The sequence below is a fragment of the Haemorhous mexicanus genome, chromosome 4 (genome assembly GCF_027477595.1).
Source record: "Haemorhous mexicanus isolate bHaeMex1 chromosome 4, bHaeMex1.pri, whole genome shotgun sequence".
NCBI classification, from domain to species: domain Eukaryota; kingdom Metazoa; phylum Chordata; class Aves; order Passeriformes; family Fringillidae; genus Haemorhous; species Haemorhous mexicanus.
In genome coordinates this window covers 26,059,666-26,085,405 of record NC_082344.1, presented here as the reverse complement: position 1 = coordinate 26,085,405, position 25,740 = coordinate 26,059,666, and positions in this window count along the sequence as shown.

Genomic DNA, 25,740 nt, shown 5'->3' with positions numbered 1-25,740 from the left:
CTCTGCTTTTCCAGAATCCTAATCTGTACAGGACAAAAAATACCACTGTAAAGTAAATATAGATTCTTACAAAGATATCCTTTCCAATTAAAGAAGAAAAAAAACTCCAAAAAATAAAACCGAACTAACAACAAAAAAAATGAAGGACATTTCTAAATTATATAATTGTTAGTGGAGACAATTATTACATAAAACAAAACCAATCATACTTTTTAAGCAAAGAGGAAATGAGCAGAGAAGCAAAACACAGATTTGAGACTGTGATAGACCTCACGTTGAGATCAAAGTGACAGAAGCAAAGTTCAAAAGCACTGCTTTATCTTTCTGTAACTGAGGAGTTCAATAGCGCAATGAAAACATTTTCAGAGAAGAGTGCACTTGGTTACCTATACTGAACATGAAAAACTGCTTCTGAAATTTCTCTGGAAATAAAGGTGGATTTCATTATGTTGATTTGTCCACTGACTTACGATATCAGAACTCACAGCACTACTTCTGATACTGGAAACAGGGAAAAAAATCCAAACAAGTACAAATAGATTTGAGGCTGAATTCAAAAGGAGATAGGTGCTGGCTGCTGGCTACTACATCTTCTGCTCTCAGGTTATTCCATGTGGTGAAACCTCCATTCCCTGCAAGACACCTGGATTTCATATATCTGGCCTACAATTGCTGAGCAGACAATTGCCTGGCCAACAACAAACACTAGGGACTGAGGATTGTGTGCTATTCCTGTCCTTATAATGCTTAAAAATCTCTAAGAATGCTTAAATACTCAGGCTGTGAGGAGACATGCCCTCATATTCTCCTGTGCCTCCCAGAATGCTATTACTCCTGCATTGCCTTAAAAATCTAAGGAAAGAAAACTACATAAAAAGCTTTGGGAACAATCTATCAGCAGCAATGATGATGATGATGCTTCTCTTTTTTGTTTTTTTCCCATCCCACTAGTCCACCTTTTTTATATTGTTTACATTGAAGTTCCTCCACTCTACAAAGTAAAGAATTTGAGATTCAGTGTGCCAGAAACAGAAGGAAACTTAGCAGGACACTGATCACAGCACTCGGTAAGCACCAGGCTGTCTCAATGACCTGCTTCTGTATTTCATCAAATTACCATGTATTGAGACCTTCAAGAGATCAGAGATCTGTTCCAGATGAGAGTCTTCAAGTGGTGCTTTCCTGGATGATCCAGGCAGAAGTGGCATGGATGAGTCCTGGAATCACAGAGATTGCTGATACCCACTCTCAGGATTCTAAACACAAATCTAACCTATTTCTGAGTTCCCAGCTATTTTTCTACAAAGGGCGTTTCTCAGCTATTTGTACTAAACACAGGACAGTTTCCACTTCAAAACTGGAACTTGCCCTCTTTGGTGGTCTGCAGCCCTTTCATGATTTGTTTAGGAAAAAGACACTCCAAGATTCAACACATTGTTATCCGTCTACATTCTGTAACATGAATGGTATACATGAAAACCTTCTCCTATTCACCAGCCCCATCCTTGTTTTTTCCCCCATTCCTTACAAGACTCTCTGAGTCAGATTAAAGAAAACAAACCAAGAGACAGACAAACAAACCCTATGAAAATACCCCAGGTATTTTTCTGAGACAGGACCACTTTCCACTTGTTTGTTAAGCCTGCTCCAATAATTTTCCACTCCTTTCTCTTGATCTGAAGGATAGCCACTGTGATTGTCTGATCCGCATACATAATCTCAGTTGCCTCTTGCTGTTCATTGGCTTTTAGGAAAAAGCTGCAAAACTTGAGAACTGAAGAGTCTTAAATAAGCTTATAATATGACTAGCAGCTACCAAAAATGAAAGATTTGCTATTGTATTTTGTAACAGATATCGTAATTTTAAAATCTCTATCACTTCTTACTATTGTCTTGTTGAAAATTTCAAAGGACAGCAAGGTCTAATGCACTTCACCCACTACAGTCGTGCATTCCTCTTCCATATGCCAAGCATTAGTTCCATTTCACTTTTAGCTAGGATGGGGCAATGCAAGCTAATCTATGTCATCATGTGATGTGCTTCAAAATGACAGCTCTCATCGATGGGGAGCTGAACAAAACAGCAGCCACAGAGAAGATGACCAAAAGCGCAACCACAAATACACGAGTGAAGGGGAGGGCACCTAAAGCCAGTGGATTTCTCTGAATTTTGGCACTGATAGCAAAACAGGCACCAACAGGCGAAAGAAACAGCTAACAATGACTGTTAAACCCTTAGGCTCCACAGGAATCAGTCACTGAAAGCCATGGTGATTTACAAGTCTCTGGTGGGAATTTTTAGACAAAAGACCCAAGCAGCTTGCAATGCTCTCATTATCTGCAAAACAAGGTGTGGCAATAAGTATGCCAAAATGCTTCCTGTATCTGAACTGTGTCCACTGCAGACCTTTGTTTTTTCATCACTGAAAGTTGGAAAAATATTATCTTTAGCAGGCAAGAAAGCTGGGCTTGGCACAAGGGGGAGGTTAATACTTGAGCACTTCAGCCACATTCAATTTAATTCTCTCTTGATTTCTTAAAAAAAATTCTTTTATGAATTTTTTTCAAGAAATCAAGAGAGAATTAAATTGAATGTGTTTCATGTTATCACACATGGAGCAATAAATGAGGTATATAATCTGCTATAAGATAAATATGTCTTAAAAGTTGTCATTATGGATATAGAGTCAAAAATTTAACTCAAGTCCTACTGAAATGTTGAAGGAAAAATATTGCATGTAAAATCAAATTAGTATGACCTGTATGTGCATTGCCCACCAAAAAAACAAAAATAAAAAGGTCTTATAGTCTTATAGGAAGAGATGACTCATTATGAAGACAATTATTGACAAGCACGATATACACCTCAATTACTTTTAGGCTTGATCCAAAGACTGCTCATGTCAATGGTAAATCTGGCTGATTTTGAGGGACCTGACATGAATAGGGTAAATTCAACATCGGCATTTTAACCTCTTTACTTCTCTTCAAAGCAAGTTGTCCAAACTTAAGATATGAAGGCTACTTGTATCTATTTTAAGTATTAAAAGTAACATAATTAAAAAGAAATATATACGTTACAATTGGTCCATAATCTGAGTACAAAATGTGGTTTACAAATCTGTTCAGTAATCAACTCAGTGATCTTTAACTAGCTCATATGATGTGATAGATAAACCAGATAAAACCAGTGCACTTTCTCTCTATTTCCAAACATGTGAAAATGACTGGCTGGACATAAGCTCTCCACAAAACCATTAAAAGTTGAAAGGTGTGCCATTTGTCAGTGGAAAGGTCATTTCACTAACATTTGGAACCATGTCTCAAGATCTGACATATGACTTAACATCAAAATGACTTGAGCATGTTAGTGTAGCAATTCTTTTCATCCAGACTAGTATAAAGATTAATGAAGTAGGTTCAGCTGATGCCACCTACCTATACCCATCAGATAAAGAGACTAGAAAAATAAAAAGATAGAAGATTTTCTAAAAAATCTTCCCTAGATTTTCTAGAAATTTCTAAATCCTAGAAAAGTTTCCCACTCTTCTATTCCCCTTTGTCTTTCCCTCTAAAGAGATAAAAGGCTCAAAGACTGCTGTGGAGCTGAGAAGGAAAGCGAATAACATTGCCTAATACCACAGACCTTGCTTTCTATTGTCACAGACCACCAATGTCAGCTTCCCAGATTAAAGAGGTGGATGTTTTAACTGATCTGCAGTGTATCTTACACAGCTCAGAATCAGAGAATAGTTTAGGTTTGAAAAGACCTTTAAGATCATCAAGTTCAACTTGATCCAGGACTGCTATGTCCACAACTCAACTGTGTCCCCAGGTTCCATATCTACATGTCTTTTAAACATTCAAGGTATGGTGATTCAACCACTTCCCTGAGCAGCCTGTTTAAATGCTTGGCCACTCTTCAAGTGAAGAAATTTCTTCTAATATCCAATCTAAACCTTTTGTGACACAACTTGAAGCCATTTCCTCTTGTCCTGTTGCTTGTTTCTTGGAAGTAGAGACTGACCTCCACCTCACCACAACCTCCTTTCAGGTGGTTGTAAAGAATTATAAGGTCTCCCCTGAGCTTCATTTTCTCCCGCTGAACAGCCCCAGCTCCCTCAGCCCCTCCTTATAGGATTTGTGCTCCAGATTCTCCACCAGCTCCACTGCCCTTCTCTGGACATTCTTCAGCATCTCAGTGTCTTTTTCATCTTTCCTCTTGTATTATATTTCCATAATGGCAACTATATCACAGATGTCCTGGTGCTTCCAGCTCCTGTTTGTTGCCCATGCTGCAAGCATTGGTGCAGACATATTTAATCTCGGCTGCTGATTCTACCACCTTTTCTGAAGAATCCCAGTGTGACCATTCTCAGGTGCTTCTTTCATTTCTAACACATCTGTAACCCTGGTGTCCCTGCTGCTGCATGCATATCCATTCCCTATCTCCAGCTACACAGCAGACTGAAGGAGCACACCATCCCCCAAACTTTGGCATGCAGCCCCCAGTTGCTCTCTAGTGAGTCTGGTTTTATCTGTTTCCCCCTTCAAATCCAGTTTAAAGCTCTTTAGGTCAGTCTTTCTTGTGCAAAGATCCTGCTTCCCACTTTGAGACAGGTATACCCCATCTAAAACTGAAAATTCTGACAGAGACTTGCAGCCAGATATTGATCTACTGGCAGCTACCATCTGCCTACTACCTTGCAAATATTTAAACCTGTCCCAAAGCACTCTGAACAGGCAGTTCTATGAAAATACTAATGGATATGTCCCTAGGAAGACATAGTCTTAAAAGCAAAACAGTAAAAATTGGAACAGAAGAGATTAAGAAAGTGCTAAGGCAGAAGGGATATTATGGAGGCTGTGTGAAAACAGTGAACCTGGTAAGAAAAACAAATGTATTGAAGGGCCATTAACACTGAATTGGAGTAGCTGCACACCAGTCTGACCCCAGGAATGCCATCCTTTATGAAGTCACAGCCATGTTAGTGTACAGCTCAGTCAGCACAAGTTCACTCCTTTGTACAGACATTGCTCCCTAGGAAATGCAACAGCTTGGGATTCCCAAAGATTCTATGGGTTCATTTTATGTTGGCCATTTGATTTTTTGTAACAATTCCTGATAGCAGAATAGAAAGCTGGTGCTACTTGACTCCCCCCTACTTGGGTTAATGACTTTTGGAAGTCTCCTAATGGGATTTAATTGCTGCTATGTTTTACAATAGCCATTCCATATGCATTTACTGATAATTGCCTAAAAGCCAATGAAAGTTAATGAGCAATAATAATCCCAGTTGTTTGCTTTAGTTTTATTCTGAAACCCTGTCTTTCTCTAACTATTAATACTGTTGATTTCTTCTAGACATCACATATTCAAAGCAAAAAATAGCCTGGGTATAAGCTGACAGCTTGTCCTTCAGGTAGTGTGGAGGATTTATACTGTGGGCCATGCTTTCTAGAACATTGCTTCATTCACCCACCTACATATCTGTTCTGGCAGAAGCACTATCTCAGGAAAGTAAACTGTGATTATGCCAATTTGTAAAGACTACTGGTTTGTGGGTGTTACTTGCATGAAGAGCTTCCCCTGCCTGTTGGTAGAAAGCCATTTGGCTAACTTTGCTAAGGTTTTAATTCACTGTAATAAGGATACATTTTATTTAACAAGAAGCCACAGTCCACAAACACTTCACCACATGAACACATAGGATAAAACCAAAATAGTCACACTGAAAAAAAGAATAGTCGTACTTGATGGACGTGAAGGGAAATTCATTCTCAGTGAGCTGCTGAACAAAAATTTGGTGTTTAAGTCCCATTCCTTACCCTATGATACTCCAACCTGCCCTAGGGGCAGCATAAGATTTTTGTGACTTTCAGAGAAGCTTAGTCTCTCAAGTCACATGGACTGGCACATGCTATTTAGACATCCAAACATGCCTACTTTTACTTTAAGACCAGCCTAAGAGCTGGTCTTAAAGTAAAAGTAAAATGAATTAAATAAACATGCATGTAAGCAGGATTTTGAAGAAGACATCACAGGCTGGCTGATAGTAGCTTCAGCTGAACATTAAACGGTCAAAAATTAATATTTACAAGGAAAGGTGGGCACAGGTGTGTACACATATACTCTTCTAATGTTTTTTTTTAAAATTCCTTTTAAATGAATTGTACATATTGAAAAATCATTACATCCTTCTTATTCATGGTAAAACCCCTAAAAATTTGAGAAATATATCCAGATAGGTTCAAAACACCAATGAACTGTTATGAGCTGTCCATTTCCTAGGCATTTCTACTTACAGAACATAAAATAACCCAGGCTTAGAAGTATATTCCACACTAGCAACATTTTCTGTCTGAGCAGAGAGGTGCTGGCTGATGTCATTGCAAGATCACTCTCAGTATCCTTTGAAAGTTCTGGGAGAGCTGCTTGAGGACTACAGGATGCCCACTGATGGAACCAGAGGCAAAGGGCACAGGGCACAAGATGAAACACAGAATGCTCTCTTTGAACACCAGGGAACACTTATTCACTGTGAGGGCGACCAAGCAGTGGCATAGATTGCCTTGAAAGGTGGGGATATCCCTCCTTGGGGGTATTACAAAGCCATCTGGTCATGGGCCTGTGTAACTGGCTCTAAATAGCCCTGCTTGAGCATGGGGTTGGACCAGATAACTTTTAGAGATCCCTTCCAACCTGAACTATTCTGTCCTTCTGTAGCAGGATAACATCTCATCTCACTTTTCCCCAAAGTCGTGCAAATTAGCCAGCTGTACACTAGGCAAGCACAAGCAGTACTGCTTTCTTAACCAGATGAATCCTCTTAGGAGACCATATCATTATTTTTTTCCGCTTTTTCTCCTTTGTGTTATTTTTATTCTCCCATAAAATCATAAGGAAAACATGATTCATGCAACAACAGATGGTTACAGAAACCCTCTACCTACACTGGAATATAGTTTATGTCAGTATTCATTCATCTCAGCATAACAGGCTACATTCAGTGCTTTGGTGGAGTAAGAATGAGGATCCATTCCTTATAAAATTATTGATTTTATATAAGTCACAGCTATATATCCAATATATAGACCAAAGATAACTATAGCCCAGGAACAAGATTTTCAAAAATGAGCAGTGATTTTTCATGTTCATCTTGATAAAATTAAAATATGACTGGATATTCACAACATTGGTACGGGGAGGAGAGGGATGTTTAAGATATATTTAAAGTGTTCCACATTGGCAAAAAAGAAAACATTAGGCATCAAATTTACAGTAAGTATTTAAAACACTTAGCCAAATAGGCCACAGTGATGTCATTTTAGAAATGCACAAATTCCAATTTTTCACATACCAGACACCGTTTTATCTTGTATAATCCACTTTCTGCTTTCCATGGAACATTCTGATTACTTCCACACTTAGTTCTTAATAGTATTTGCATTCAATAGCAGCACTGTGACTTAATCAGGGAGTGGGACTTTTCCCAAGAAGGCATTTTGGAAATGCTCATTAATGTGTGTTCCTTGCCCAAAACTCTTCAGTGCAGCTACAGTTTTAGCCACAGCAAAGATCTGATTCCTGTGCAGCATGACTACAAACCATTGGAACTCAGAATGAGCAACCAAAATTATGGGTCTTTGTTGTAAAGAGTTAGTGTCAAAAACTGAGTCATCATTATATAGAGACCTTTGCCCGGTTAATGCTGAGCAACATCCTCCTAGAAACACAATTAGAGGCAACTTCTTAGCAATCAACTGTGTGTTTTCTCTCCTACAGAACTCTGACTTTGAAAGAACCCAGGGAAATTCAAAAGCATCCTTAATTCTGTATATTCTTATAACATTTTTTTCTTAGTTTTAACTGTGTCCATAAATATATTGAGCAGTATGCAGATCTAGTACTTGCAAAGCTGTGAATCTGAGATATAACCTTAAAGAGATCGTGCGAAATTGGTCATTACTTGTGACCTGATAACCCTTGTACATATACTTAATTTTACATACCTTTAAATGTCCTTGTGTAGTGCTATCTGCCTGAAATACTCACAAAACCATTTCTAAACATACTCGGAATTTGAGGTATGGTAACCTCACCAGTGCTGAGTACAGGGGGACAATCCCTTCCCTGGTCCTGCTGGCCACACTATTTTGCATTCAGGCCAGAATGCCACTGGCCTTCTTGGCCAGATGAGCACCTGCTGGCTCATGTTCAACTGCTCTCAACCAGCACGCCCAGGTCCTTTTCAACTGGGCAGCTTTTCAACCACTCTGTCCCCAGCCCATAGTGATGCCTGGGGCTGCTGTGACCTGAGGGCTGGATGCAGCACTTATCCTGTTGAACCTCATACCATTGGCCTCAGTCCATCAATCCAGCCTGTCCAGGTCCCTCTATAGAGCCTTCCTGCGCTCCAGAGATCAACACTCTGCCCGCAAACTGACCAAGGGTGCACTCAATCCCTTTGCCCAGAGTATCAATAAAGGTATTAAACAGGACTGGATCCCACCTGGACCTTGTAGACTTGTGGAAGCCTCAGTGGTGTAGTCACTTATATTTTCTCCCTGCATGACTTGCCAACATTCTTGTAGTCCTCTGATGTTGCCTGTCTTTTCTTCTAAAGACCATAAATTCTCCTTTTTTTCCCGTTCCGACAAAGCTCCCAGTTCAGCCAGGATGGTCTTTCCAACCAGCTCATTTTTTGGCTCATGTGGACACCCTTCTCAGGTGCTTTTAGGATTTCCTTCTCAAAGCACATACTGTCTTCCTAGACTCCTTTGTCCCTAAAGACTGGCTCCCAAGGAACTCAACCAGTCCCCTAAAGAGGCCAAAGTCTGCCCTCTGGATATCCAAGGCAGCAGTTCTGCTGACTTCTCTCCTTACTTCTCTGAGAATCAATACTCAATAATTTCATGGTGGCTGTGCCCAAGATGGCCTCTCACTGTCACATTACTGACCCATCCTCCCCTGCTCACAAACAGCAGGTCCAGCAAGACACCTTCCCTAGTGGGCTCCCCCACCAGCTGTGTAAGGAAGCTACTTTCCACCAACACTTACATATTAGAAAACTCTCCTTGTTCTGAAGATTTTACAATCTTCTCAGGGACAGCAAAGAACATGAACGAAACAGAAAGAGAGGTGAATTTGTTTGCCCTCTCTCACATACTTCCCCTCTGTACAGTGCCCCATTTCCAATCATTGCTCCATAGAAACAGAAAGCACAGTGTTAGTTATCGCAAGATAACTTCATAATATATTTTGTCATCTATACTACATTTGACTGCTGAGTAGATTCCAAAAATCAGTCCATGGAAGTGTATGGATGAGAAGCCTATAGCAACTATAAAATGAGTCCCTGCTTTCTGCAATTACACTAAAATGGTAACTAATAGTAGATAATTCATTTTATTGCTAGAATAAGAACTGGTTTTCCCTGTGTGTATATATAGAGAGCGAAATTAATTTTGGTATGTTTCATAAATATATACTATATAAAGTAGCATGGAAATAACCTGTTTAGGGGTTTCAATTAAAATGGTTTGTACCAAGAGATATGTAAAGCAAAGTATTTTAAACATCATGGCAAATATTTAACTTCTTTGTCCTCATAAAAAAAATTTCAACAGAAGTCAGTAAACCAGACTCAGAGAGTTTCAATGGGAATTGTTAACCAAGCCAAACACTTTCTGACTGAACATTATAACATGTACAGAAATAGTTCCAGTTCACAGTAACAAATGTTGGAGAAAAATACTGATATTTACTCACATTTTCTAACTTTGAATAGAGGTTAACACAGTTGTTGTTGTCCATGCAGCTTTATCAAAGGAGCTTTATTCTGCTTAGCAATGGAGTATGAGGGACAGACTTGGGTCAACTTTTAACTCCTGTCAGAAATTACTACCTACTCTGGAGATTAACCCAGGTGATGAAAAGACAATCTTCTGCCTTCACACATCTGAATATCCATCTGCACAGCCTCTCAAGATTAGACACATTACTGACAAATACCATAATAATTCATTTTCTGCCTTACCCTTTATTGCACTTTCACACCTGATGAAGTGTCTGTGGTTAGCAGAAGATTATTTCTATAGCAGCAGCATGGCAGAGCTGATGTACTTCATGGGCATTTCTAATAGTCCATCAGAACCACTAAAATGACTACAGGTCTTAGCAGCATAAAATCAGCAATTTTTGCTTACACTGAGCTGTATAGCTTATTAATGTAGTGAAAAAACATATACTATTTTCATCATTAATAAAATCCAAATTAATATAATGGACCAGTGAATTTCTAGCATTATTGTTAGTTCAGCCATCCTAGTAAGCCAGAATTAACATTAAATTGGATAGAAAACAACTACTAAAAAGCGTATTTCTAAAATTTTCCAAATATTTTCATGTCTCTTCAAAAATTAAAAATTTAGGCAGAAATTAAAACTTCATTAATTTCAGCCACATAGTAAATATTACAAAATATTTTTGGTCTCTTCAAAGACCTTTACAGATATTAAGCCAATTTGATATTACTGAAAGATTTCTCTAGAGGTTCAGTATTTAAGTGTGTATTTGGACCACATGCAAGCATTTCTACTCGCACATATGTATTTTACTATTGCTGATACTTTCAGTGCAGCTTGACATATTTATTGAAATGCAATGCAATCAGGCATTGGAGCTCTGAATCTCATTTGGTAAACCTCAAGCAGAAACTTAATTTTAGGAACCAAAGTTTGAAGACACTCATTATACTCTATAAAAAAACTCCACCTCTGTAGACCTGACTTGAGTGTTTTGCTTTATCACCACCAAGCAACAGGAGATGTTTTCCAAGAGACAGCACAATTTAGGTTTGTAAAAATAATATTATCCTATACCACATTGCAATAACTTGTGGGAACACCATCCCTTAAAGAACACAAAAAGTTAGTTTTGTTTCAGGCATTAGGGACAGTACAGTCTATTTTTGCCCCAGACTAAACAGATTTGGTGGGTTCACTGGGAAAAAAGTCCCTAATCAAAAAAAACTAAAAATTTCTACTTGATGATATTAAACTACATGGAATAGATGGGTATTTCTTCCCCTAATTCTGTGATGATGAAAAAGAGTAGATACCAGAAGTCATGCATAGTCAGGAACTGAGTATTGCAAAAGGCAAAATAATAAATTTTGTAGAGAATGGCCTGTAAGATGCTCAGTGCCAAAGAACGCATTTTAAAATTTTAAGGGTAGTCTTTAGAAAAAATAGCTTTACACTGTCTTCCTAATAAAGGCATGAAACTAGTTGAGATACTCAGACAGATACACTTGAAATCTTCCATCTCGTGTTTAACTTTTCCTAAATAAAAGCTAAACTTCCAATTCTGATTGTCATAAACAAAGAAACCAAGCAAAAATACCATGATTGTCTTATTTGGTGCTGGAATGCAACAGCAAAAATTCACTAGGATCCTTTCAGAACTGCTCTATTTCAAGGGGTGCTAGGCATGACAGATATTCTCATCAGAAAAAAGAGGAGTGCAAATATCTTATTTTACATGGGTAACAGGGCTCTTATTTTATAAAGCTTTACCTATACACAACAGAACATGGATACCCTATGAACTATAATGATTGACTTTTAGAAAATCCTTGTGAGAAAGAAAAACATCATTTTTCTGAATTTATCATGGATTGAATTTAAATAATCTGAAACTAAACACAAGGCCCATCGCCACCTGCTTATCCTTTACTTGCTATATTTAACCTAAGTGGCAGAGGAGCAGTGGGAAGTTGCAACAATACCATTCATGTCAAAGAAAGCACAATCTGAAACTACTACTATAAGTGTCCTTTTCAATCTCTAGCTTTTTTATCTTTTTGAGCGCTGATATTTGCTATCCAGCTCTCCTATCCGAATGCACAGGGTGTGCTGAGGATCAGTCACAAACTCTGAAGAAAAGTCCTGAAATGCTGTACAATCTAACTTTGAATATAGAACTTGTCAATTTTGCTATTAAAAATAAAAAGGAATAATGCTTTGGCTCTTAGAATAATATGGAACAGAACTCAAATCCTGAGGTATAATAAATAAAGAGGATTCAAAGAATCCATAGTGAGACTTCTCTCATTGTACCAAAACACCTCATTATAGCACTGACAGATAATTCCAAAGCTACTCTTTGGAATACATAAAATGTTTTGTATTTGGGTATATAATATATTGATGCACACATCTATATATTGCTCTTTTTCTCCTGTCAAATGATGAACATTTTGCAAAGTAGTAGAGTAGATCAGCTTACACAATCAAATTAAATCAAGGAAACACCTTTTTAGAGAGGAATGCTTCCTCTTTAACAATGAGTTAAACCTTTGCTATAGCTCTTGTCCTGATGCCATCTGTTGACAGAGTTCTCCTTACAATGCTATCCAAACTCCATGTGTATAGTGCCAGAAATTACTGAAAATGAGAACAAGCCTTCCCAAAGAGCCCACAGAGAGAGCCCAGCTTGTACCCAGGCTCACATGTGTGTGCATTATAAGACACACACATTGAGAGAGCCTAACTTTAAAGACTTCTTACACTGCTGTGTCCAGTATAATGCCAGAAGCTGAGCTCCAAAATACATTTTTAAGTGACACTGAAGGAAAACAGCTCTTTAGTAATTGTCAAAGCTATTTCCACTAGGACTCCATATAAAAGTCCATCAGCTACACAGTATTCTTATACACAGAAAAATCACGAAATCTGGAATTTCAAAGCCTTTTTTTTTTAACTGAAGGTGATGAACTTTATTATTGGTTTTTGAGAATGCTGAACACTCAGAACTAGGAAGTGAATTACAATTTGAATTTCAATTTTAAATTAATCACAGTGTTCTCTAGAGGTAATATTCATTCCAAGTATAAAAAATACATATCTCTGTATTCATTGGCTGAAAAATATCTGAATAATTCAGTATATGGAACAGTTTTCCTCATATATCTATTAAGACATGCATTAAACTGATGATAATGTTATGGCTTAGTTAATACCTAATTAATGTTCATTAATAAAGAAATTTAAAAACTTTGGTACATGCAGTGCAGAAGATGGGTATTCTGCAGCTTATTAGCACCAAAGTTCCTGAGCAAAAGATTATTTTTTTTTCTTGTTATCATTCAGACTTTAAAACATCAGCAAAACACGGTCCTAATTAAGTACAATAAAACATAAGCTGGAGCTGTGACATTTAACAAAACTTCATAGCTCTAGGGACCTAGTCTTGAACAGGATTTTGAAATATGAATGAATTTGCAATTCCAACAACACTTCAGCTGAGCTCAAGGTTGGAAATTTGAGTCTGTAAAAATAAGAGAAGGTTAAACAAAACACTCAGAGGCAGAAGCACAACACAAACTTATTTGAAAGCTGAATGAATTTTTGGATACAGGTCTTAATTATTAGAAAAAGAATGGGCTTACAAAAACGAATGATAGAATATTAAATACCAGGATAAAAAAAAAGTTCAGGACATATAATGTGGCTGATTAAATTCATGGGGATCAGAAGTAGGTAGAAAGTAGAAAAATTATTCAGAAGTATTCTGAATAATTTAAGACAGTAAGATGACACTAAAAAGAAAATTAAAACTAAGGAAACTGGATTTTCAATACCAAGAGTATTTTTTTCATGTCAGAGGAAACTAAAAAAGGTAGACAATAAATCCTTACTTCACCCTCAGATTAGCCACATCAAACTTCAAGAAATTCGGGGGAAGGTAGGGGAGGGTGGGGTGCTCCCCCCTCCCATTATTAAACAGGGAAGAATAACTTGTTTTTGGAAGCATGCTTCAGGAATGCTTTAGACTCTTCTAAGACCATACAGTAAGTTTACAACCTTAAAACTATCTTTGAATAGAGCAAAAATATTTAAAGACCTGCCATGTCTCACAACATTTTAAAAGTGTTCAAACCCTTCACCTTTCCTCTATTTTTTTTCTTTCTATAAAGTTTGAGGGTTTTTTGTTCTAATATCTATTTGATTTTTACAAACATCTTTTTCTTTCTAAGTGTCTCAAGGAACCATTTTGGAACCACACCTTCTCTTCAGAAATCTTCAATACATGACTGGTTCATCTGCTACACTTTTATCTTTTCCACAGTTTCCCCAGAATTTTTCTGTCTCTTCAGTTTCAGCTGAGGCTTCATTGCCTGCTATTATTTTGCTGCCTTTGTTGGGACAAATCAAGTCCTTCTCATGATGAAGAAACTTCCTTTACTTTCATGCCTTCTTTTACCTCTTTTATCTTCTCTAATATTTGGTTATCTCTGCCATGTCAGTTAGGAATATCAAGATATGTGTGGTTAAAAAAGAAGGAAATATTCTATTGGCATTTACCTGGATCTGACTGTGGGGAATGAATATATCTTCTAGATGACAACATATTTGAAGCCTTTAATTTTTAAATTTATCACATGAAAAAAAGTGTCTATGTGCTTGGAACTGTTAAGGCAAATTTCTCATAGAAAAGGTAAAAATCTGTAGAAGTCCAAACATTTACAGGCACACATCTGGGTTTTCTTCTGCAAATACAATTGTTTGCAAGGCACACGGAATTTTACAATAGAACATATTGCACCAGTGTCTAGAATTGTTCACCATTATTTCCCTCTTGCAGAATTTGTAGAAAAGTTTGCTTATATCCTGGGAGCATCACTTTTCCCTCTGCAGCATATAGGCAGCTTCCACCAATCTAAAGAACCAGATTTTCAAAAGAGCCAGTGGTCATAACTTGTACGGTAAGGAAAGGTGCATTTTTAAAACATTTTAAAACTTCTCCCAGTTCTTTATCTTCCCAGTTCTAACCATAAAGTGTGGGTGCTATCTAATCATGAAGTGTGGGTGCTAAGTTCACTACACTTCATTTTGTTTAACAAAACCTTCAAATCTCATTTTTAACCATGTGTGAAGAGATATACCATGCTTAAGCAATGGAGAGAAAAAAAAATTAAAATAGTTTGTTTCTTGTTATAGAGAGAGGAAAACTGTCTGTGACACAAGCCACCCATTTTTTAATCATTTCAAGACCGGTGCAAATAATATTAACAAAAGGCAAGTCAGAACTTGAAAAAATTTCTCATCTGATTTGAACTCTTCAGCAAACTGTTAGTATTGATTTTCAAAGAAAACCTACAGAAAATAACTGTTATGCTTTTTGGGATAGAGATCAATACAGGTATCACAAATCACTTCAATAATCAGTAGGGAGAGATTTTTCTTGGAATATTGTTTATCCTCCGTAATATAACACTTTCACACAATGCATTTTTCACCCTATTATGATCAAAGACCAGAGAGATGGTTAAGAGTACTTAATTCTAGAAAAACTTTGCTCATTTTATATTCCATCAGCCCACTATGATTATACTGTTAGACTGTTCCAGTTAGTGACAGCTTAAAAAGCACAGCAGTATTCTGACTAGTAAACACATAAAAAGCAAATTACTTGGCTGCTAATGGAGCTGTTCCAAATGGGATACAGAAATAAATACATTCCATCTGCAACGTGGTGGGCAAAAAATTAAAGATATCCAGTGGTTATTACTTGTATATTTAGAGTTTCCTTGCAACAAAAGAACTTGCGCGTGTTGCGCAACAAAGCCTCACGCAGGGCTGAGATGGGAAAACCTGCAGAGCTCAGCACCACTCATACCTACTTACTCAAGTCTGAGAGCATTACAGTTGTACTCCCCACAAATCTGCTGGTCCTCAGGTGCCAAGCTCTCCTTTGGAGCCAGTCAAGGCTTTCCATGTCACGCAACCCAGCACCCGTAGATTAGCACACCTAATGTGAATGCTTCTGCTTAGTCAATAAGCTAATGGCTACATCTAAGAAGGCAGGATTAATGTGCCCACTGTCACATAAGGAACCTGATTTATGCAAGTCTCAGTATTCAACCAAACCTATGCTTCCTTTGTAATTCTGTCCAGAACTGAACTGTTTAAAACCATGGGGAAAGCCAAATCTGCTGTAATATGTATCTAAAAAGAAGAACTTAAATCCTTCCTAAAATGAAAGACTATAAGGGAAAAAAAAATAGAAATTGTGTCCACTGCTTTGGAAATTTTCCACTTAGGACTAACAGCAAAGTCACCATTTTTCAGTAAAAATATAACCAAATCTCATTGAACAGTTTCTTTCCTTACCAAGCAGATGGGAATTTTTATTCTGTGGATAAATGCATCCAGAAGCTGAAACCAGCTCCCTTATATTGATTCTACACCACTGTACAGAGGATTAGCTTATCAGATTTAGACTTTCACTGGTCACCAGATGAGGGGCATAACATATGACAGACTGCTCTTCCAATGGACTGAAAATCTAAGATAAACACTCATCTTTAAGAAATAAAAAATAGTTGAGTTACGTTTTAGAAAGCTTCCATTTGCATCACTTAGTATTTACTTAAAAGATCAATACCACAAACTACTGGGACCTAATAAAACAGAGTAGTTCTGACATAAACCTCTTAAGAAACCAAATTAAATTCTTCAAAATTACAGGCACAATACCTAAGCTTTTAAGGAGAAAGCAGTGCATGTATTACTGCTGCTTCTATTTTCTTATATCCCAAAATTTCTGGCATCAGGATGAGGAATTCTCCATGTTCTTCAGCGTTAAAAATATTACCCAAATGCCTTCTAAAAGCAAAACTTTCATGAGCTAGTCTTACTAGCAATTTTCAGTATTTTAATTAATATATTCCGCTTTAAAAAATTTCATGAAAAATTAGTTCTAGAGCTTTTAGTCTACCAGAAAATGTTGGCTTGCAAGAGGTGTCATAGCATAGTTTATTTAAGCATAGCAAAAATTTATTCCCGGACAAAATGGATTCATGTTCCCTCAGACTTATTTCTGATTCTGAAATTTGGAAATCCAACATAATTGTCAGACCTTCACACCAAACACACAATTGGAGCATCACCTGCTAGATTTGTATGGGTTGTTATAAATTGGCAAGGGAAACGTGTAGAGAAAAATTATTCAAACAAAATAGGATTAGTACTGGTGCAATTTTTTGTTAAAGTAGTGAGACAGACCTATGTCACTTGAGCAAAAGAGAAAGTTCTTAATTTGAATCCTTCTTTTATGTCAGTGCTATGATATAGAATAATTTTTCTCTTTTTTATTACATGTTTCCAGCATGACTACCCCTTTGGTATTTGGTATATTATTGCTATTTTTAATTATATGTTTCTGAGTAGAAGTATTTGCCTTACAGCTTCCTGAATACCCAAGGTAAATCTATCATTAATTATTTCATTATTTTCTCACTACTTAATAGAAGCTTTATGTAAATCTTATCTACCTGTTCTTAAAAATAAGAACAAAGGTAATCTATGCTTGTCTTCCTCTCATTTTCCCTTGTAGTTGAAAAAGAACACCACTCACTTAGAAGCTTCCCAGTGCCCAATAGAATATAAGATTGATTCCCTTAACTCCGAACTAATTATGATTTAATTCTCTATTTAATTGAGCCAAGCATCTTGCATGAACCATTGAAACTGAACCATATGAAAAATTATGGGTGATTTAGCTCTTAATTTTGAAGGTCAAAACACTGAGGCAGACCTTAACAACGCTGCCATTTCTGAGGTGTGTTTGATGTACAATTTATTGTCTGGCAGAAACACCTTGCTAAGATTTGCCACCTTCTCCACATCAGTAACCTTCTGTACAGGGCCTGAGCTCTGTGGAAGTCTTTAATTTGAAAGATAGCAGGGTCTATGATGCCATGATTTGCCTTGCCACCAAAAGGAATCACAGTGCATGGATGGATGGATGGATGGACGGATGGACGGATGGATGGAAGGGATATAGAACAACTTCTCTTTCCATGGACAAGTACCATCAACCAAGCAAGTAAATTCTTTGAGAGCACTGTTTGTCCCTGCCACACAACACCAGAGAAGAGCTGGTAGCTCTTCTTCCCAGAATTTAGGGAAATACTGAATCTTTACTTGGAGTGTATTAATAACCTGTTCTGTCTACCAGGTGCACCACCATGTCTTGGTCTCAGGTTGTTCAGTATATCCCTTTAAAAAGTAAGACCTCTCTTAGGAATCATTTGGCAGCCAAAAAGGAGACAACATGCTTTTCCTTACTTTTAAAAAAATACTAAAATGGAAAGTTTTTTGCATGTATGGAATTCTAGATGTTAAAATAATTCCAGGTCCTTCTGCCAGTCTGCTCAGATTTCAGCCCAGTGAATAGAAGACTGGAAACTGAAAACCAAGTCACCCATTTTCTTTCCTCACATGTTCACTAATTAATTGTGACAAGAATTCCTGAAATCCCTGTAAAATGTGTTGGAGGCAAAAGAGGTGCACAGGTTGTATTTCTTACCTATCTTCCCTCTCCTCCGGCCAAAAACATACCCACGACCACTCACTGAATTTTAGTAATAACTGTTCTCCTTTTGTTTTCCAAGTACAGATTCCTGCCCCAATTTATTGAAAGACTAAGAAACAAATCTATTTCTAAATTGCCAATTGTGCAGACCAAGCGATGCAGAAACTAATTTCCCTCATTCTTTTAGAGTCTATGAGGGCCCACAGAACCCAGATAACATTCTGATTTTGTAACATAAAAAATAAATCCCGAAGTTTATTATACTCTCCTAGCAGTTAGAGTCCTAAAGACAAATAATGTATGAACAAAATACAGGAAGCTAATTCTAAGCCTCACAGAATTACTGCTCTAATTCTCTCTCTCTCTCTCTCTTAGGCTCCCCCTCTCACAAACACAGCAGTAGGAAAGAAGACTTGCAGGGATAAAAAGGCACTGCTGTTAAAACTATTATTAAAACACCACATGGGATGCTCAGCCAATTGTGGCATCTGAGTGGAACCTGTCTTTGTTTACATACATGCTAAATTATTACAAAAAGCCTAACATCAGCAAAACCAAGATGGAAAGGTTTTAGTTCTTTGTACATTGTAAGATCTTAGTCTTAATATTTAAGAAGAAAAAAACAACAACAAAAAATCAGAAAAAATATTTTAATTAAGGCCAGTAACCTTCAGATCTCAAAAAAAAAACCCCAAAATTTATCTGTCTTAAGTGAGTTTTGTGGCATCAGCTGATGTTTAATTAAAAGGCGCTACAGGTTATCAGACGAGATCTGAAGACATAAAAACAGAAGTTTGAAAAAAAAATAGAAGTAGAAACAGGAAAAAAGAACAAAAGTAGAAACAGAAAAAAAAAGCTTTGGTAATACACAGGTTTCACAGTGGGGTAAGGTGCTGCCTCAATATGAATGTAATTTCTTAATAAATAACATCACAGTACAGAAGCACATTTGAATTAAACAGAACAAATGCAGACCCTCCCTTGTTATTTTCTCAGCCTTAGGGAAAAAAATTTGCTGTCTGCAGGTCCCTGACTTCTTCCTACTTTTACTCCCTTACCTTCCTTCCCTACTCCTCCCTTTTTTTTGTTCTTTCCACACAGCTTAACACAAGAAAGATGCTGAAAAGAGACTCCAGCATCAGAGAAGAGGTAAAACCAAAGCCTTGGAAGAGGGATATCACAGAAAGATCACCAAGCCATTAATTTTTAAATGAGGAAAGAAAGGGAAAAAATTTTGAAATAAAAAGAAGGAGAAGGAAAAAAAAAGTATTTCTGTATTTTATTGTACTAAAGAGATTATCCACTGATTGGTTTAATCTTCATTCTTCTCAAAGTATTGTTCAAAGGGCAAATTGCAAAACATTCTTTACCTTCAGCTGCTTCCCTTCCACCCAAAAGCATTCAAATATGTCTATGGAAGTCTATGAAATCAACCCATCAGTGTATAAAGACAGAATGTGCCTTCAGGGCTGGGGTTTCAACAGTCACACCAAGCACAAGGACAAAGCACCCTGGCAGAGTAGACAGCTGCTGTGACACAACCTTGTGAGACTCAATCTCATGCATATTTGTAGGGAAACACAATGTACTTGTCTGTCAGCCTGCCCACCACAGAGGCTGTCATCCTACAGGTGTGACAGACATCATTTTGGAAGCCAATAGAGCCTTTTTGACAGAATGAAAGAACAAAATTAAATTTTCCTGATGCATTGGTTTGAAATTCCCTAAATTCTAAGAAAATAAGCAGAAAGCATGTTTTTCAAGAAAAAAAAATCACCAATCTTATTTACTCTGCAAGTACAGTCTCAAAACTCCCATTCAGGATTAACTCCTTAATGATCCATCTTTTTCCCCAGAAAATAATTTAGCTACTCAGCATAAAACAGCAGTGGACAAAACGCAATGCAAATACAGATTCTACATCGATCTGATCCCAGTTCTTTCCTAAAAAGGGCACAACTCAATATAAGTTTCTAACACCTGCTAATTCTAGGTCCTGTGCCCCATGAGGCAAGCACAAGCTCACCTGTTTCATTTCATTCATAAAAAGGCTGCTATATGATAATTTAGGATGTTAAAAAAAGACAACAGGAATTTTAATCATTTGAACTAATGCTGCTTAATATTGTCAACAAGGCAGGCATTAGAAAACAATCAAACAACATTTTGAAAAGTACCAGGACCTTACAGTTAATGACAACATCAGAAATGGAGGGTGGTACTGAAAGAGAAGGATTCTACTCAAAAGAGAGTAATGGCTGAATAATATGAGCTCAATGAAGGCTAAATGACAATTTAAGGGACAAACCTTGCTAGGCTTAATTTAAACAGATTTTAGAAATACTCACTGCTATCATGAAATCATTAATAACAAACCCAATGCATCTGTTCTGTCTTTGTGCAGTTACCTAGACTACAATTCTTGACACCACTGTTCTGTAATAACCTCCATCTGCTCTGCTGTCTCTGTCATTTCTTTTGCTGTAACATATTGTGACAGAGGCTTCATTTACCTAAACTTATCTTGGCAACTTGTACTTCATTAAAGAGAATCCTGCAAGCATCAGTTAAAGCTTTCTTATCTGGCCATGCATAGCTAAGCTTCATAAATCATTCTTTCACTTTCCATTTTGCAGCCTCTGGAAAGGTAACATTATTGAATTCAGATCACTGGAATAGAGCAGTACTAAAATGTTTATTGACCAGCTTTTAGGCACTGAGCTATGCTTTGAATGCAGACAGTAATATTAGCTAAAGCTTTTGAATTTAAAAGGGATGTCACTAATGTGTTTTATACATTGCTATAAATACTGTTTGATGGCAGGCCACTTTAGCAAGCTGCTACTAATACAGCAGAAACAAAGTATTATTAACATATATTCCCTCCCTCCTTGTCCTTTTAACCATAACATCTGCAAATATAGTATTATATATTCATAGATCTAAGACCTCAATCACAGCTCATAGTGCAGAATGTATCTGACAAAGGCAGCAGCAATGTGCAAAGAGACCTTAAACCAACCTTTATATTCCCATCAGATCAGTCTGGCATGGCACCAGCAAAGCACTTGGGGCAAGTCACAGCAGCTGGGGAAGTGCCAGTGGTCACTCATTTCTAACTCAAGAGAATTAATGGGTTTCCACCTCCATCCAGACTCCCATGAAGGAATCATGTCATAACCAGCAATATGTATACTGCAGACAGCATTACTTCATGATAAGAATCATTTGTTAGTAGAATAAAAATAATGATGAGCCCCTTTACAGACAGACAGAGCTATTCACTTTTGCATCAGATTCAGAAGAGAGCCATGCTGTGCTGGCTGATGAGTCAAATCGCAAATGCTGAGCTATAATAGGGTAGGAGGGAAGGAATAGGGAAGCCTGTATTTGCTAGACAAAACTTAATCAAGATAGAATGGCATAATTTCAGATAAAATTACAAAAATAATTTTGAGTTAATATTTTCTATATGAAACCACTATCACACCTGATCATTTTGGTAACAGTAAAATACAGTGATTTAACAGTTAAGACTGAACAGTTTTACCAATGAACTGTGTAGAAACCTAAGAGATAAGTAGGATGCTGGTCACTTTGATTCAAACTGTTATTTAATCCACAACAACAACCTGAACTGACATCTCACACTTTCTGTGTGAGCACTAGTGTGCTAGAGGGAATTAGGGAATATGATTCTCCTGTTGAAATGGTCTACTTTACCTACAAGAATTATGCAGCCCAGAGAGACAAGAAAGTACATGAAGGTCATATAAGACACCCTTTAAGCAACCTAAATTTATTTATCTTGCATAGTTTATAAAGAATCAGTCGTTTAAGAAAAATTATCAGTTCCTTGGAAGTTAAACAGCTTCCAATGACAAGGAAAGGGGGAAATGAATTACATTTCAGTGGGGTAATGTTTTAAATCCTGAGATATCCAAAGACAACACTGAGAAGCTTCCAGTAGCAGCTGCCTTTTGTCCTTAAAATGCCCCAATAATTGAACTAACTTTTGAATGGATTAAGCCTGAAATGAATAGTTGCAATTCAGCACATTTTAAAATAATTAATTTTAAATTAAACTGAAGCAACACTGCCATATCTTTTCAACCACTCTTCCCAATTAACGTGCTGATTTTTCACACTGGCCCACAAACCACCTTAAAAAAAAAAATAATTTGGCAGGGCAATGTTAAATAAGGTTTAATCAGCCCTCAGGACCTGTACGTCAAAAACATGCAGCTGCCTCAGACACCATTTTTCCACCTTTTAAACAGGACCAGTATCTAACAAGAACGCTCATAAAATCTTAATCTACCAAGTTCAGTCTACTTCATTCCCATCCCAGGGTCTACTATTTTGATAATGGCTCTTTTTGGTGGAGCCATAATGAGAGGGAAGAAGGGAATGCTGCAAGGACAAGGTCACCAGCTTGAAAAAAACCCTGGCTTCCATACAGATGGTCAAAAGTGCCCTGCCAGATCCTGGTGCCTGCTATTCTCTCATTTTTTGCATTGAAAATACTAATTATTTCTCTAGCCTGAAAAAAATGATAGCTGTACTGCAGCAGTTTATACACAAAGTTGTTAGCATGTTTTCCTAATCTTAGAAGTCATCTAACAAATAATGTAAACTTACATTATTTAGCTGAGAAATCTCTTGCTAGTCCAGAGAACAATTTTGTTATTAAGTGATGCTTCATCTTAATAATTTATAGCTCAGATAATTTCATTTTAACAAGAGGTTTGTTGGGGTTTTTTTGCCTTTAAAAGATTTACTCTGTCTGCACCAGCTACAATTAAGGCAAATCTTCAAAGAAGGTGAAATGAGACTATTATTTTTCAATGATTGAGAAAAAAATTTTCTGTTGGGAATTTAAAACAATTGTTTTTGGCTGCTTACCTATGATACTTACAGTGGTAAGGGGTAAAAAAGACCTCCAAAAACAATAACAATTTGTGTCTAATTCAATCCTTGCATGTCATTACAGTGATAGCACTTTATCTGATGCTTCATTAGCAAATCCTAAATTTTTCAGTAGTAATCTGAAGCAGCATATAACTTTCTTTAGGGTATAGCATAAAATCCATAAAAATAACTGGGTCTTATCTATAGCTGGTGTCAACAGCCAGACATACTCATAAACATTTGCCCATGAATAAAAGCATCCTAAGAGTCTCTGAGGAGCTGAAGAGCTGCTAAATTCACAGGCCTTCCTCATTTTCACAGTCTGAGAGCAATGGCCCATCAAAACACATCTTCTCTTACACCTTATACACACAACTAGGGCATAAAACTTCTGAAAATGCGAAAAGAAGTGGGAAGTTAAAGTGCAAAGTTAAATGTACTTTGAACATTTCCTCTTGCAGCTCAATACAATGAATTCAAATCTCTAGATGAACCTCAAGGGAACTAGTTAATTTGTAGCTCCTGAAAACCAAATAACTCAGTGTATGAGTCTTTGGATATAATGATAACTTGTAAGCTTCTGAAATGTTTGTAAAGGACTTTTTGATCCTCAGGTGACAGAAGCATATAAGGGCAAAAACTGTTATCTCTAATTATGGAAGAGTTCATTATTATTTTTAAAGATATAACGTAGAGCCTGATGGTTTTCTGTAATTATGTTAGCCTAAAGATGTCTTGTACAAAACTCTTTCCCTAATAAAAACATTTAGATATGCTGAAATTAATACAGGTCTCAGTTGCTAAGCGATTCAGAGAGCCACATAACCTTTTTTTTTTTTTTTTTTTGCTGTAAAGTGGAGAGTTAAGATGATAACTCTAAAGACAGGGATAGTTATCTTTTAATCTTCATATTTATATATTATAGGCAAACTGATGGGTTTCCCTGTTATTGAAAGCTGTCATTTATTTTTGACTGCTGATACTTTTAGAAAAGTGTGCAAACTACCTTTGTACATGCAAAAATCTCTTTTGAAGTGAATTTTTGTTTCATTTATTTAAAATTTTCAGACAGAAAAAGGAAGATGTTATGGAAAACCAGTATCTTTCCCCTATTCAACATTTTATTGACCATTTTTTAAAAAATATTTTTAATAATTTTGTGATCTTAAAATAGGAATTACAAAACTGACAATCTACTGAATTCTTCCAGAGGTGCACTTCTATGCATCCCTGAGAAATTCTGCTAAATTACATCAAGTGATATAACTTTGGGTTAAAAATCACTGTTTGCACATGTCTAGCATACATTTGCTGGATCTTTACTGAAGAAGTCTCTGAAGAGTCCAGATGAAGCAAGACTTACCTTTTTGAGTGAAATGTGGGAAGCAGTAAACATTTTTTTTGCCCTGTTTTCAGTTCCCAGCTGGCTGAACTCAGGCATCACAAAGTGAAAGTTAACTGAGAAAAGGGAAAGTCTACAAAGGAAGAATGAGACCAGCATTCAAGTATGAAGACAGATGCTGAGCAAGGATGCTACACGTGGGACTTGGAAAGGTAGAGCACTATCCAGAACAAAAATAACCACAAACCTCAAAACCTGTTCTTGGTGTTTTTCTCCTGCATTTGTTTTCATTGCACCTCTGAGCGATAAATAACTTCAACTCCATTTCAGAAACATATATGCCTGGCAGTCCTTACTTGGTGCATGTTTCTCAAACATACAAGTTCTCATAGGTATTCTTCATGAGCTAAGAAAGTGGAGATTGTTCAAAAAGTCAAGCACAGAAAGGAGTACCTGATGAACTCTCTGACAGCATGATAAGGATTGTATTTTAGCAGATATGCCAAAACACCTCTCTGATTCCACTGAAGGAATATCATGCTTTAAAAACCTTGAAAAATTCTTTAGTCAACAGTTATCTGCAGGGCTTTTGGATGCACCTTGTTTATAATGAAACATACACACGCTTATAAATCAATGGCAGTAGTGCTCTGATTATAAATATATCTGAAAAAAGTTTCGTTCAAATATTTTGTTAAAGCACCAACTGATCTTGAACAGGGTTTAAAATTTTCACCAGCAAGATAAAAAGCACCATTCCAGCCATGAATCAGACTGTCTTCATGTCACTGTGCCAAATCTACAAATAAGTTTATGAGAAGCTATCAGAATCATTAAAAACTATGACAAAAAGATACCCCACAAAAAAAAATTTTGTTAGTTATGTAAAAATTACTAAAAGCATCCAGCTCCTTTATGCCAAGAGTACAAAATACAGTGAAAGATGGAAATCACTCACAAGTGATTGCCTTTAACAGGAATTTTTCTAGCATTATTAAACATCTACATATCTGAGAATGCTGATTTCATTTTGCATGATAAAAAACCTCAGTGTCATTATCTAATCTTTTTTTTTAGGCCATTATTAAGTTTTCATAGAGAA